The sequence below is a fragment of the Macaca thibetana genome, chromosome 4 (genome assembly GCF_024542745.1).
Source record: "Macaca thibetana thibetana isolate TM-01 chromosome 4, ASM2454274v1, whole genome shotgun sequence".
NCBI classification, from domain to species: Eukaryota; Metazoa; Chordata; class Mammalia; order Primates; family Cercopithecidae; genus Macaca; species Macaca thibetana.
In genome coordinates, this window is record NC_065581.1 from 135,520,788 (window position 1) to 135,537,772 (window position 16,985).

The 16,985-nt window shown below is 40.4% G+C and overlaps 1 pseudogene; it reads right to left on the reverse strand.

Moving 5' to 3' along the window:
• Positions 1-5,453: 5,453 nt before the first annotated feature.
• Positions 5,454-15,861, reverse strand: LOC126953023 (UDP-GalNAc:beta-1,3-N-acetylgalactosaminyltransferase 2-like; annotated as a pseudogene).
• Between the last annotated feature and the right edge of the window lie 1,124 nt (positions 15,862-16,985).

The following is a 16,985-nucleotide window of genomic DNA, read 5'->3' on the forward strand; positions in this document are numbered from 1 at the left end:
GATCTAGAGCTAGAAATACCATTTAACCCAGTGATCCCATTACTAGATATATACCCAAAGGACTATAAAACATGCTACTATAAAGACACGTGCACATGTATGTTTATTGTGGCACTGTTCACAACAGCAAAGACTTGGAACCAACCCAAATGTCCATCAATGATACACTGGATTAAGAAAATGTGGCACATATACAACATGGAACACTATGCAGCCATAAAAAAGGATGAGTTCATGTCCTTTGCAGGGACATGGATGAAGTTAGAAACCATCATTCTCAGCAAACTAATACAAGGACAGAAAACCACACACTGCATGTTCTTACTCACAGGTGGGAATTGAACAATAAGAACACATGCACACAGGGTGGGGAACATCACACACACACCGGGGCCTGTCTGGGAGTGGGGGGCTGGGGAAAGGGATAGCATTAGGAGAAATACCTAATGTAAATGGCGAGTCGATGGGTGCAGCAAGCCAACATGGCACATGTATACCCATGTAACAAACCTGCACGTTGTGCCCATGTACCCTAGAACTTAAAGTATAATAATAATAATAATAATAATAATAATAATAAAAGATTTGGTTCATGTCTCTCTATTTTTCAATCTGCTCCCCTGTAGGAGCTCCATTTGGGGACGGTTTCACCTCTTGTATTTCCTATCTGGTTCCTCATGCTTCTTGTTAGAGCCAATGAAAAAAGGGCAAGGATGTCTCTTTCCCAAAAAGTTCTGTTTTTACTGGCTCACACTGGATCCTCTGCCAATCGCCATCCCAGAGCAGTGGAATGAGTTGTTTAGTGTTGAGACAATCTGAGCTCACCTGTGACTAGAGAGTGGAAGGGTGGAAGACAGTGTCAGCTTCCCTTGAAACCCGTGAGCTATTTGAAGAAGCACAATACGAGAGTAAAAATTAGGTCTGTGTCAACAAGGAGTTCGAGCAACAAATGTCTACTTTATCTATCAAATAGTATCACAACTTTACCTATAGTTTAGTTGTGAAGATAAAAGATACATAAATGAAGTAATGAATGGCCAGTATGTTATCATGCAAAACAACAGTAAACATTGGTAATAAATGTTTAATTGCATAATATACAAAAATAAGAGCTGAACAGAAGGAAGGGTGAATGAAACAAAATCAATTGTGGTTTTGTATCAGTAGAAAATGTTCCAAATATTTATCAAGCGTCTACTCTCTGTGTCTGTGCTAGGATCTGTTACTTACTTGTGAAGTCATTGCCCTCTCTGACCTTAAGATGGGGATAATATCTATCCTACTGTATTAGTCTGTTTTCGTGCTGCTAATAAAGACCTACCTGATACTGGGCAATCTATAATAGAAAGAGCTTTAATGGACTTACAGTTCCACATGACTGGGGAGGCCTCACAACTATGGTAGAATGCAATGAGGAGCAAGTCACATCTTACATGAATGGCAGCAGGCAAAGAGAGAGACTGTGCAGGGAAACTGTCATTTTTAAAACCATCAGATCTTGTGAGACTCATTCACTACCACGAGAACAGCGCACGAAAGACCCACACTCATAACTCAACCACCTCCCACCAGGTTCCTCTCATGACAGATGGGAATTCTGGGAGTTACGATTCAAGATGAGATTTGGATGGGTACACCACCAAACCAAATCACCTACCATCCTAGAAGAATCAAAGAAATAAATGTATGTCAAAGTATCAACTAGACATCACTACATAGATGTGGTAAATTTTGCAATCATAAGCTTAAATATCTCCACTTATGCTCTTTCCTTTATCTGGAATATTTACTTTTTGGGTCAGTAAAATCCTACTCCTCATTCAAAATTGAACTAAAAGATAATTTCTATGAAACCTTCTCAGTATCTATCTTTTTCCCAATTGAGAGTGATTTAATTACCCATTCTGCACTACATTTTGTTCTTGCCTCTGTTACAGTAATCAACACATGACAAGAGATGTGCTGTTTGTAAAGCACTTCCAAGTCCATCAATTCAATTGTTCTGACAACTCCCTAGAAGGAAATATTATAATTGTTCCCATTTTGTGCTAGAGAGACTGAAAATCACTATTAAATCTTCAGAGATCAGATAGTCCCAATGCTCTGTTGTTACATGTTACAGACAATTGAAAATGAAGGAAAACATCCTCATTTTTCATGAAGCAAGTATAAAATTAACACTTAACCCTGGTATAGACAGTACAAAAAGAGAAAATTGCAGCCCAGTATCACTTATGAATGATTGTTGGAAAAATTCTAAATATTAGCAAAAAGAATCAAGCTTCACATTTAAAAAAATACAGCATGACCAAGTAGAATTTATCTCAGGAATGCAAGGTTGTTTCAAAAATAGAAAATTCATTAGTATAATATGCCATGTTGAGATTTTAAAGAAGAAAAATAGTATGATTACCTCCACAGATACTGAAAAAAGCCTGTTAAAAATATCAATACCCTCTTCTGATTTAAAAAAAACTCAAGAAAATAAGAATTGTTACATACATTTTTAACATGATAAAATATACATATTCCTTAGTCTTAAAGCCAGTGCCTTACTTAATGAGAAAACACAATAAGAGGCACAATGCAAGGATGGCCACTGCTTTCACTATTCTTAACATTCTACCAGCAATGTCAGCCAATGCAATCAGACAAAAGAAATTGAAAGACATCAGACAAAAGAAATCAAAAGAAATCACACAAAAGACAGCTAGGAGAATTGAAAAGAAGGAATAAATTTTTTCTATTTGCAGATGTACCATATACCTGGAGAATCTTAGCGAATCAATGGCAACCTCAATCAAAAAACTTCATAATGTTGCAGGCTATTAAATTAACATACAGAAATCAATGGCATTTTCTTTTTTATTTTTAGAAATATTTTTTCTTTTATAAAATAATTTAGTGTTTTTCAAATCGTCTTCAAATATATACATAAAAACTTTTCTTGTGCAACAGAATCAGTTGATTTTTAAAAAGGAAATTTGTGCAAACATTAAGAAATACATTGATTCCAAGTGAAAGTGCCAGTCTAAAACTCTCCTGAAAGACCACAAATCTATTGCTAAACCTTGGGCTTCCTCAAACTTACACTTGGATTATCATTTGCCCATTGTATTAGTCCGTTTTCATGCTGCTGAGAAAGACATATCTGAGACTGGGCAATTTACAAAAGAAAGAAGTTTAATGGACTTACAGTTCCACATGGCTGGGGAAGCCTCACAGTCATGGTGGAAAGCAAGGGGGAACAAGCCACATCTGACAAGGATGGCAGCAAGCAATGAAAGAGAGAGCTTGTGCAGGGAAACTCCTGTTTTTAAAACCATCAGATCTTGTGAGACTTATTCACTGTCATGAGAACAACGTGAGAAAGACCCGTCCCCATGATTCAATTACCTCCTACCAAGTTCCTCCCACAACATGTGGGAATTGAGGGAGTTACAATAATTCAAGATAAGATTTGGGTGAGGACACAGCCAAACCATATCCACTATCACTCTGCCCCTGGACCCTCCAAAATCTCATGTCCTTTTTACATTTCAAAACCAATCATGCCTTCCCAACAGTCCCTCAAAGTCTTAACTCATTTCAGCATTAACTCAAAAGTCCACAGTCCAATGTCTCATCTGAGACAAGGCAAGTCCTTTCCACCTATGGGCCTGTAAAATCAAAGACAAGTTAGTTACTTCCTAGATGCGATGAGGGTACAGGAATTGGGTAAATACAGCCATTCCAAATGGGAGAAATTGGCCAAAACAAAGGGGCTACAGGCCCCATGCAAGTCCGAAATCCCATGGGGCTTAAAGCTCCAAAATGATCTCCTTTGGCTTCATGTCTCACATCCAGGTCATGCTGATGCAAGAGGTGAGCTTCTATGGCCCTAGGCAGCTCCACCCCTGTGGCTTTGCAGAGTATAGCCCTTCTCCTGGCTGCTTTCATGGGTTGACATTGAGTGTCTGTAGTTTTTCCAGGTGCATGATGCAAGCTGACAGTGGATCTGCCATTCTGGGGTCTGGAGGATGGTGGCCCTCTTCTCACAGCTCCACTAGACAGTGCCCCAGTAGGGACTCTATGTCAGGGCTCTGACCCAACATTTCCCTTCTGCACTGCCCTAGCAGAGGTTCTCCATTAGGGCCCCACCCCTGCAGCAAACTTCTGCCTGGGCATCCAGGCATTTCCATACATCCTCTGAAATCTAGGCAGAGTTGCCCAAACCTCAATTCTTGACTTCTGTATACCTGAAGGCTCCACACCACATGGAAGCTTCCAAGGTTTGGGGCTAGCACCCTCTGAAGCCACAACCCGAGCCATGTCCTGACCCCTTTTAGTCATGACTGGAGCAGCTGGGACACAGGGCACCAAGTCCCTAGACTGCACACAGCACGGGGACCCTGGGCTTGGCCACAAAACAATTTTTACCTCTTAGGCCTCCTGGCTAGTGATGGGAAGGGCTGCCATAAAGATCTCTGGCATGCCCTGGAGACATTTTCCCCATTGTCTTGGGGCTTAACAGTCAGCTCCTCATTACTTATACAAATTTCTGCAGCTGGCTTGAATTTCTCCTCAGAAAATGGGATTTTCTCTTCTATCACATTGTCAGGCTGCAAATTTTTTGAACTTTTATGCTCTGCTTCCCTTATACAACTGAATGCCTTTAAGAGCACCCAAATCACATCTTGAATGCTTTGCTGCTTAGAAATTTTTTCCACCACATACCCTAAATCATCTCTGTCAAGTTTCCACAAATCTGTAGGGCAGGGACAAAATGCCACCAGTTTCTTTTCTAAAACATAACAAGAGTCACCTTTGTTCCATCTCCCAACAAGTTCCCCATCTCCATCCAGGACCACCTCAGCCTAGATTTCATTGTCCACATTATTATCAGCATTTTTGTCAAAGCCATTCAACAAGTCTCTAGGGAGTTCCAAACTTTCCTACATTTTCCTATCTTCTTCTAAGCACTCCAAACTGTTCCAACCTCTGCCTGTTACCCAGTTATAAAGTTGCTTCCACAGTCTCAGGTATCTTTTCAACAGTGCCCCATTCTACTGATACCAATTGACTGCTGATAAAAACACACGCAAGACCTGGCATTTTATAAAAGGAAGAGGTTTAATGGCTTACAGTTCCATGTTGCTTGACAAGCCTCACAATCATGGTGGACGGCAAGGAGGAGCAAGCCATGTCTTACATGGATGACAGCGGACAAAGAGAGAGAGAGAGCTTATGCAGGGAAGCTCCCATTTTTAAAACCATCAGATCTTGTAAGACTTATTCACTCTCATGAGAACAGCACGGGAAAGACCTGCCCCTGTGATCTGATTACCTCCCACCAGGTTCCTACCACGACATGTGGGAAATGTGAGAGTTAAAATTCAAGATGAGATTTGGGTGGGGATACAGCCAAACCATATCACCTACCCTGAGTTTAGACACTGCTAATTCAAATCCTGTTATCTTGCTTCAGATTGACATGGATCACCACAGAATTCCTTCAGTTTCCACAGTTCTGTCAGCTCCTGTGGAGAATACTGTGGGGAAAACAACATTCCTGTCTGACAAGTCTTCTCACACAGCCACATGCTGTGCTGGTATCTGTTAGGTTCTGTGGCTGTCATCCAAGTGCCCATGCGTACATTTTCACCCTGACAGGTCTGTAACCTCTTGGAGTTGCCTGCCAGTCAGTTGATGACGTCCCTGAAGATCACATACCCTGACCCATATGCAAAGGCAGGATAAGCATGACCAGGGTGCTCCAACTCCTGTCACTTCCTGGTTCTGTCAACTGCCCAATTCAGTCTGAAACACCCCTACCAAAATTAGACCTATTCAGATTCTTTTGAGAAATTCTATTAAATACAGCTTTCAAGCCTATGTAACAGTCATCATCTGTCTTTAGTAACAAATCAAAGTTGGTTGTTTCCACAGTCCATCTATCAAGTTCAATAATTTTGCAGGTATATTTCAATGAGTGTTGACAACATCCACAAAAACAATTATCATCATAGATGCTGTTTTCCTCCTTAACTAAGGCATCTAAAACCACTTCAACTCCCTCCATACCTTCCAATAATTCATGAGGCAATGCACCCTCCCCAGCTGTAAAGACTCCAAGAATCCCCCTCCATATTCACTGCCATTTTGTGAAGGTTTCTTAACACAAAGCTTTGGAGGTCTTGGCTCTCCCATGAGATTGTACCTTCAAAGCTCTCTGGTAAGATGAATTGTTCCATGTGCTTGTACACAACGTGTTCACCTGCACACCATGGCTTGGAGGACTCCAGTGACCAATGAAGAGGGCCTCTTCCTGTTCTGCCTGAGAAAGCTTGACAGCGACGTTCCTCTGGAAACCCACATCATTGCCATTGTAGTACACCTCAAGACTGGTAATAATGATCATGTAGAGAACTTGGAAACTCACACTGACAACTCGGTCCTCAGTGAGCCCTGATGAAGTGTCTTCAGAGAGACTAAATGCCTCAATTTCCTAATTCAAAGCTGGGTTTGTGATATTGAGTAGTAGGGATCCTCCCAGTCTTCCACAGGCACTTAGCAGCCACAGGCACCTATTATGAACTTGACAGCACATGTTGACTTAATGAGGGATGTTGTATCCAATGATTCAGCCAGGTGCTTATCACATTTTGAAGTTCATGGTTACAGCAAGGTGACAACACACCTACTACCACATCATAGTGACTAGGTTTCCACTGAAGAAATAAGGCCAACTGGTCCACAGGGCCAGCCTTGGAGGTGTGGGCAAGTTGCAATCATTTACATAAAGGATAATCAGTTGGAGAACACAAGAGCAGAGAAAGCCCCATTAACATTAGCAATAAAGAAGATAAAAGTACTTAGAAATAAATTTAACAATTAATGTACAAAATCTATAGTGCAAAACTTTAAACACTCTTGAAAGATGTAAAAATCGTCTTGAACAAACAGAAAAACATCCTTATTTTTGGGTTGGAAGACTCAACATCATAAAAATGAGGATAAGTCTTTCCTTTAAGCAAATTTATAAATTTAGTGCAATATCACTAAAAAATTTCACAAACTTCATATGGAAAAATAAACATGCAAGAATACCCAGAAAAATGCTTTTAAAAAAGCTTTGAGGGAATACTAGCTTTACTAGATATTAAAATATACTTGCCTCTTTCTAGTCTAAAAAAAAAAAAAAACCAAGAAAAAAAACATATTAAAAAGCCTCTAAAATTAAAAAAGCATATTACTAGTAGACATTGACAGATAAGTTGAATAGAACAGAAGTCCAGAAAGAAATCCAAACATATTTGAAACTTTAGTATATGATAAGGGGAGCATCTTACATCAAAAAGGCAAAGAGTGAACTTTAATAAATGTTTCTGCGACAACTGGTAGCCATTTGAAAAAAAGATAATATCAGATCCATAACTCATATGAGAGAAAAGAATAAACCTCAAACAGATAAAGAACCTAATGGTAAAAAAAAAAAAAAAAAAAAAGAAAAGAAACCATCAAGTACAATAAGAAAATCTGAATGAATTTCTCTTTAAGCTGGAAAAGGCCTAACGGATTCTCCAAATCTGGATGTAAATAAAAATTTTAAAAAAAAGATGATTTTTAACTATGTAAAAATGAAAAAGAAAATCTAGACAGCAAAAAGCATCATAAACAAAGGAAAAAAAAACCACTGACATACTGGATGAAAACACTTCTATCATGCAGAGACAGGGTGAGCTTCTGTAATGTATAGAACATTCTTCAAAATCGAGAGTGAAAAGATTTTAAAAATCCAAGTGAAAAAGGAAGGAAATATAGAAACAATTCGAAAAAGGGTATAAAAATGTATGAAAAAAGGTTGAACTTCATTCAGGATAAGAAAAATGCAAATTAAAACTACACTGATATATCATTTATTATTAGATTAGGAAACATTTAAAAATATATAACACACTCTATTTGTTAGGCTATGGAAAAGCAGGAACTCTCATATGTTGCTAAAGGGAATGCAGCCTTCTTGAGGGAATTTCACAATACCTAAAAAATCACACACGTATTTACCTTTTGATCAAAGAATCCCACTTCTAGAAATCTACTGTAAAGATATACCTTCGCCAATACAAAAATATAAATGCACAAGATTATTCATTTCTGCATTGTTTGCATTGAAAATGCCTAAATGCCCACATATAGAATAGTTGAAGCAACTATTCTTCAAAATGGACACGTCTACACACAAAATGGATTTCCCCACAATGTACACAAAAATGGCATATCTACAAAATGGACTACTATGCAGCTATACAACAGAATGAATAAGATCTGTGGGAAGTAACATAGAGTGATTTCCAGAGAAAATAAACACATGTTTAACTATTAGCTTGAATGAAAAGAAACACAAGAAGAAAAAATCAGAGACTACGATAAAGATATTGGTTGCTACTGGGCATAGTGAGAGTTGGGTAGAAAGTAAAGGGTCATTTCTCTGAATACACCTTGTTTTTATAGACCTGACTTCTGGAACTATATTAATTGAATTAGGTTTTTAGGGCTGTCATAACAAAGTACCACAAACTTAGCGGTGTAAACAGCAGAAATTTGTGGCCTCACAGTTCTGGAGCCTAGAAGTCTGCATCCAGGCACCGACAGGGCCATGCTTCCTCTGAAGGCACTAGGAAGAATGCGCTCCAGGCCTCTGTCTTAGCTTCTGGTAGTTCCCTGGCCCATAGCAGCGTAACTCCAGTTCACATAATGTTCTCCCTGTATGGATGTCTCTGAGTCCAAAGTCTCCCTTTTTATAAGAACATCAGTCACATTGGTGTCCCACCAGTCATACTGAGCCACCTACTCCAGTATGACCTCATCTTAACTTATTTTATTACAACTGCAGCGACCCTATTTCCAAATAAGGGTGAGTCCTGAGGTACTGTGGCTTAGGAATTCAATAATGAATCAGGGGATGGGAGGTGGGACACAATTAAACCCATAATATTACTGTTTCCCACATTCAAATAAATAAATAAATAAAAATGCAAAAACCCACAAAGAAAAGGGGGGATAGCCTGAAACTGAATGCAATTGGAAACAAATAAATTGCCCCACATAAATCAAATGAATACAATAATCACACTCAAGAAGGGAGACAAAATTAACTCAGGCAAATGTTGAACAAAATATCTAGATTACTTGCCTTCAGGCTAAAGGCAAAAATACCTCTAAACAAATATCGAACTCTAATTAGTAGACCTCGTTTTTTTCCCCAGAAATATAGGTTAGTAATTCCAGAACTACTTGTATGTTCTAGAATTGAACAAATAAATAAATACACACAATGGTGATGCTGGGATCCAGAGTTCTCACTGTTGGAGAAGATAGTGATAAATCTGAAAAGGGGACTAGAATTGTCGATATCAGTGTGACTCATGGGGACATAGACAAATTGGCACAAATGGATATACATATGTATAGGTCTGTATATGTGTGTGTGTGCCTCTGTGCATGAAACTGCACAGTATATATAGAGACAGAATATATACAAACAGTAGAGAGACAGAATATATACATACATATATGCATATCTGTGTGTATATATATACAAAGTAGATAGAATATGTACATACAAATATATCTGTGTATATATATACACAGTATATAGAATATACATTCACACACATGTATGTACAGAATATATACATATATGTATGTATATAGACAGAATATATACATATATACACATATATGTACAGAATATATGCATGTATGTGTATGTAAATATTGCCTCTATATATACCGTGCACAAAGATGCACACGCAAATACAGACCTACACATGTATGTACATACATATATAGTATGTATATATGTATGTATGTATATATTCTCTCTCTCCCCCAACTCCATTGACTCCCCCTTTTCCTTCCCACTCAGGTCTGTCCTCCGAGAGTACCTAGAAAAAATGAAATCCCACTAACAATGGGGTTCACCTCTTAGCACTAGATCTTGTTTTCCAAATACCATTCTTCACTAAAACAGCCAGGTTTCTCTGAAAAAAAAAAAAAATGGCTAAGCAGGGGTAGTTTACGGAAAGAATAAAATAAACCTGGGACGTTTCATCATACCAAAGGATGATGAGGACATACCAAAAAGATAAAAGAGCCAGCTCAAAGGGGCTCCCGTTGGCAAAAGCAGGGACAATTTGAGTATCAAAATCAAGATAGTAAATTAAAGGAGTTTACACTATTAGTAAATTAAACTTCATTAGTCTCGAGTAAAACAAGCAAATTGGGGGACAAGGTAAACTCTTTCTTACAAGGGACTGCCAACTCATACATTTAGAAAGAATGTTGGAATTGTACAAATCAACATTTGCCAGCCATTATAATCATTGATTCATCTTGTTTAAGGAGTAATGGGCATCCCCACAAGATCTTTCTTTAAATACAAAGGGTAAAATATAGCAGTTGAGAAAACTGCAGAACGCCACATTAGAAAATGGTCAAAGTTAACATTACTAGCAATGGGACTGACCAGCAGCATATACCTTGATAAGGCTTGGCTCTTGGCTCTGTGTCCCAACCCAAACCTCATCTCGAATTGTAATCCCCGTAATCCCCATGTGTCAAGGGAGCCACCAGGTGGGAGGTGATTAGTTCATGGAGGCGGTTACCTCCATGCTGTTCTCATGATAGTGAGTGAGTTCTCACGAGACCAGATGGTTTTATAAGTGTTTGAAAGTTCCTCCTTCACTCTTCTCCCTCCTGCTGCTTTGTAAAGAAGGTGCTTGCTTCTCCTTCACCTTCTGCTATGATTGTAAGTTTCCTGAGGTCTCCCCACCCATGTGGAACCGCAGTCAATTAAACCTCTTTCCTTTATAAATTACCCAGTCTCGGGTATTTCTTTATAGCACTGTGAAAACGAACTAATACATACCTCTTACACGATGCACTCAGAAGAGCTCAGCATCACTTCTGCGTCATTCTGCCAAAAGTGAATAATCTGAATCTATTCTTTTTTGGGGGGACGGAGTGTCCCACTGTCTCCTGGGCCGGAGTGCAGTGATGTGATCTCGACTTGCTGCAACTTCTGCCTCCCAGGTTCAAGTCATTCTCCTGCCTCAGCCTCCCAAGTAGCTAGGATTACAGGCGCCCGCCACTACGCCTGGCTAATTTTTTTGTATTTTTAGTAGAGACAGGGTTTCACTATGTTGGCCAGGATGGTCTCAGACTCCAGACCCTGACCTCATGATCCATCTGCCACGGCCTCCCAAAGTGCTGGGATTTTAGGCGTGAGCCACCACGCCTAGCCTCTGAATCTATTCTTGACGGTACATCAGACAAACCCAAACTTAGAGGCATGCTACAAAATCACTGTGCTATACTTTATAAAAATGCCAATATCATGAAATTCAAAGAAAGACTCAGAAAATGTTCCAGATTAAAGGAATCTTTAAAAACATGACAACTTTCTCTTTCAGCAGAAGAGTGGGGGGAAAAAAAAAGAACATGACAACTGAATGAAATGCATGATCTGGGATTTTTATTGCTATAAGAGACATTTTTGAAACATTGACAAAACCTTAACAGGTCTGTAGATTAAATAATAGTATTTGTTTCAATGTTATTTCAAATAGTATTTGTTTCAATTTTGAAAACTGTACTCTGGTTACTTGAGGAATTCCTTGTTTTTAGAAATACACATTAAAGTATTTAGGGGAAAGAGGGTGTCTGCAACTTATTCTTAAGTGGTTCAGAAAAAAATTGAGATGCATGGTATACATGCACACAAGCACCCACAGATAGTGACTGAGGAAAGGATGAAGCAATTGCAGAAACAGTTGCCATTTTGGGAATCTGGATGAAGGGCTTCTGGGAATACTTTTTACTATTCTTGCAGCTTTTCTGTATGCTTGATATGTCAAAATAGGGAAAAATAAAAAAGAAGGGAGAGAAGGGAGAGATGGGGAACCAGACAATTAAGGTGACTTGCCCAAAGTCACACAAAGGAGGCAAAGAAGCTGTCTGGGTCTCAAGCTCATGCTCCTTCCACCACGTCCCTCCCTCTTTATGATGACACTTCAATGTTCCTAGTAACATGTGCTGGAAAGCAAATGAGCTGGGCTAGTGGCTGGATTGTTAATTCCTAGAGAACTCGCTTGAACATCCTGTGAATCATACTGGGACTCTAAGGCAGGCAGCACAGGGGCAGGAGTGTGTCTGGTGCTAGAGGCATTCTCCTGGCAATGTGCCTTGCCCTCTAAGAGCCCGGCCAGCTGTCCAAGATACAATGTCTAATAAGTTGCAATTGAGGCTGACATTCATCTCTCTAAGGACACTGACCTGGTGGGTGTGACCTGTCCTGGTAGATGTGAGTGCCTACCTTTGGTCAGGAACAATATCCACACGTGGCCATGATGGTGGCAGTGCCTCAATGGCAGAGGGGTCCCAAGGGACCCAAGAGGAGTGCCTTGACTGAAGCTAGTGGTTTAGGGTAGAGTGACGTGGTTCTGCTTTATGGGTAGACAAGTGTGGCAAAGGCTGGCAAGTCAGCAGGCAGATTTTGATTCAGGTTTGTGCTCCAATGCTAGTTGGGCACCAAAATACCAAAAAAATCCCCAGGCTAAGGAAGGTATTCCCCTTCTGTGCTTCCTATGAGCTTCCATAATAGTACTTGCCATGTTATACTGCAGTTGTCAGTATATATGCTTGTCTTGTACACTGGATTCAAGAAGACAGTCTGTGGCATTCATTGAAAAAATATTTATCAAGACTTGCATTGTACCACGCACTGTTTTAGGTGCTGGGGATACATCAGTGAACTGTTTTTGGACAAAAATCTGTATCCTTATGGAATGTACTTTCATCATCATATATTTAGCATTTAGCACAGCATCTGGAACATAGCAAGTGCCCAACAATAAGGGAGACAATGCCACTTGGAATGGGTGCTTGTGGTGATTTGGAGGAAAGCTGTGGGCATCCAGGGAGTCCCAAGGCTCACAACTCGGACACTCCAGAAACTAAGCATAGGTCAGAGGCCTAATTCCAGTCCCCACCCCGGAGGCAATGCAGTTTTTAGGTCTGAAATATTTGGGACTGCTTCTGGATCTGAAGGCTGGGTCTGCAGGATGAAATATTTACCACCAGCCAAAAGGAATCAAGAGGGAGGAGACTCAATACATAACATGCTTGCTATAGTTTGCAGGGTTGAATGTCAAGGACAGGAAGGGACATTAGAAAACATGTGGTTAATCCTCTGTTTTCCAACCCCCAACCCTGCCATCCCCATTTTATTCTTTACTCTTTTTTGAAGAAGCTACTGCCTCTATTTCAACCAGACCAGTGATAGGGAACTCGCAATTTACTAACACAAGCATTCCATTTTTAGTAGCTATAATCATTAACAAGTTTCTCCTTAGGTAAAGCCAAAATTAATCTTTGTCTGTCCTGTCTCTGTCATATAAAGCAACTCAAGAATTTGAATTGCTCCAGCCTGGACAACATGGCAAAAACCCATCTTTACCAAAAATACAAAAAATTAGCTAGGCGTGGTGGCATGCACCTGTCATCCCAGCTAATCAGGAGGCTGAGGTGGAAGGATCGCTTCAGCCTGGGAGGTGGAGGCTGCAGTAGGCTGAGATCACACCACTGTACTCCAGTCTGCAAGAGTGAGACCCCATCTCAACAAAATAAAAATAAAAAAAAATGCAAATTGCACTTCCTTATAATTTGGATATCAGAGGGTCATTCTCTCATATTTGAAGCCTTGTCAAAGTCTTGCCTTAAAGAAAATATAAATGCACCCATCTTTTCCTCTTTTCCTTCTGTTACAGTTGAACGTGTTTCCCTTCCCTCATTTGAGGTGAGTGCTTCCACCTGTGCTCCGAATTGCATCCCTTATCACCAGACCTCAGTTCCCAGTCACTTTCAAATCTTGTAGTCACCCTTCTGCCCGCATCACACTATTGGAACGATTTGAGTGAAGATCAAGACCTCCTTCAGTACTACATTCAAGAGGTGTTTTCTGTGATCATTGTATTTAACCCTCCACTGCACCGCATCCGGCTCTGCTAACCACTTCCTCACACTTGACTGCCTTTCCTTCTCCTCCCTGGCAGCTACTCCTCTTTGGCCTCATGGTGGCTTCTCTTCCTTTAGTCCTTTATTCTTTGGTTTCCCCAGAATTCTGTCCTAAACTCTCTTCCCATTCTACACCCTCTCCCTAGGTAATTTAATTCACTCTCTTTGCTGTTGTTGTTGTTGTTTTGAGACAGGGTGTTGCTCTGTCACCCCAGCTGGAGTGCAGTGGCAAGATCACGGCTCATGGCAACCTCAACCTCCTGGGCTCAAGGGAGCCTCCTGCCTCAGCTTTCCCAGTAGCTGGGACTGCAGGTGTGCAGCTAATATTTTTGGGTAGATATGGGGTCTCACTATGTTGCTCATGATGGTCTCAAACCCCTGGGCTCAAGTGATCTTCCTTCCTTGGCCTCCCAAAGTACTGAGATTATAGGCATGAGCCACCATGCTTTGCTTAACACCAAGCATAACTTGTTACATTACACTTCTTATGCTTGTAACAAGTATAACAGGTATGAATTGTAATTCGTAAGTCTCTAGCTCCATCCCAGATTTATTTCTGGGGCTCCAGATCTATTTATGCATCGATTTACTAGACCTCTCTGAGAGAATACCTCCTCCAAGTTCTTAAACTCAAAACTTCTAGGATAGAAGCTTCCTAGGTTCCCTGACAAGAATCTGGGTGTCTTTTTGGAATTTCTCTCTTCCTGCCACATTCCCTATATGTCCACTCATCACCAGGCCCTGCCAAGCGTGTGACCTAAACAACTCTTCTGGTCATTCCTTTGGGTCTAGATCCACTGAGATGAGCTTTGGATTCCTGTAGTAGCCCCCTCACTGCTCATCCCACCTCTGGTGCTGCTCCTTCTCATCTGGCCTCCTCATTCTGGCCAGAGTAATTATTCAAAATGCAAAGGCGGCTCCACCCCAGACCTACAGAGGCGGCTCTGCCTGGACACGATGATAAACTGGAAGTACCTTTATAGAAACAGCAAGGCCCTCAAAAGCTTCAGCCTCACTTTCTTCCATTTTACCATGGCATTCTGTGCTTCAGCCATGCCAAACTACTTCTGGTTTTCCACATTTACCCAATTCTCACTTCTAAGTCTTTGGAAATGCTGTTCTTTCAGTGGGAATAATCATCTACATTCCACCCACTTTCTCTTACCCAGTCCCTTCCTCTATGCCTGGGCTGGGTCACTCTGCTTGTTCTCAGCTTGGACATCTTCAGAAAGATCTCTGTTAACCTGCTCCTCATATGAGACCATGGACAGTACCCCTTCTGTTCATCTGCACAGCTCCCTACTCTTTCCCTATCAATCAAAACATTTGTCTGTTACATTGGAATTGGCTACATTCCTTACTGCACTTTAGCCTGTGTGGGTGGGGGTGGGGGGTTGGGGGAGGTAGAGTAAGTGTGTCTTGTACAATGCTGTGTCCCAGAGCCACAGTATAGCGTCCCTGAAAATAGGAAAAATAAATAAATAAATAAATACTTACCAAGTTGAAAAAACAAAAGATATTTATCAAGATTAGGCACGGTGGCTCATGCCTGTAATCCCAGTACTTTGGGAGGCTGACACAAGAGAATTGCTTGAGCCTGGGAGTTTGAGACCAGCCTGGACAACACAGCAAGACTTCACCTCTACTAAAAAATATACATATATAAAAAATTAGACGAGTGTGGTAGCATGCACCCATAGTTGCAGCTACTGAGGTGGCTAAGGTGGGAGGATCGCCTGAGCCCAGGAGATCCAGGCTGCAGTGAGCTATGATTTCGCTGCTGCACTCTAGCCTTGGTGACAGAATGAGACTCTCTCAAAAAACAAAAACAAAAACAAACTTACCAAGTGAAAATAAATTTTTTTTTTTAAGATCAGATTTACGAATACATGCTCAAATTTTAAAGGAAGGCTTGTTTCATTTAGTAAAGGAATAGTTTTCAATCTGCTTCTTGGAACACTGGGTGCTCCATGGAGACACTTGGAGTCTAGGGCAGTGGAGGATGGGGAGGTGGAGTGGCCTGCTCAACACTTTTTAAACCACTTTATTAATGTATGATTGACATAACAAAAAGTTGTAGATTTTTTTCTTTTTTCTTTTGGAAACAGACTTGCTTTGTTGCCCAGGCTGGAGTGCAGTGGCGCTATCATAGCTTACTACAGCCTTGAACTCTTGGGTGCAAGTGATCCTTCTGCCTCAGCCTCCTGCGTAACTGGGACTACAGGCAAAAAGTTGTGGATTATTTTTCTTTTTTCTTAAGTGTAGACAGTCTTAATTTGTTGCCAGGGTGGAGTGCAGTGGCGCTATCATAGTTTACTGAAGCCTTGAACTCTTGGGCTCAAGAGATCCTTCTGCCTCAGCCTCCTCAGTAACTGGAACAACAGGCAAAAAGCTGTAGATTTTTAACGTATATAACTTGATGTGTTTGGAGATAAGGATATACCCTTGAAACCATTACCAATAATCAATGCAACAAAATTATTTACTTCCGACAAAATTTCCTCCTGTTCGTTTTACTTTTTGTTAGTTCGTTGTTCCTTTTGTGGTAAGAGAATTTAATGTGAGATCTATCCTCCTAGAACATTTTTAAGTATACAATGTAATATTGTCAGTCATAGACGCTATGTTGTACAGAAGAGCTCCAGAACTTATCTATCTTGCATAGCTGAAACTTTGTACCCTTTGACCAACACCTCCCAGTTTATCCCTTCTTACCTTCAGCCCCTGGGAACCACCCAGTCTCCGCTTCTATGAGTTTGACTATTTTAGATTCTACATATAAGTGAAATCATACAGTATTTGTCTTTCCATGTCTGGCTTATTTTGCTTAATATCCTGACCTCCAGGTCCGCCCATATTGCTCTAAATGTGGCCGGTTCAATGCTTTTCTGCTTTGTGTACTAAAGATTTTTGGTTTTCTGGGTTTT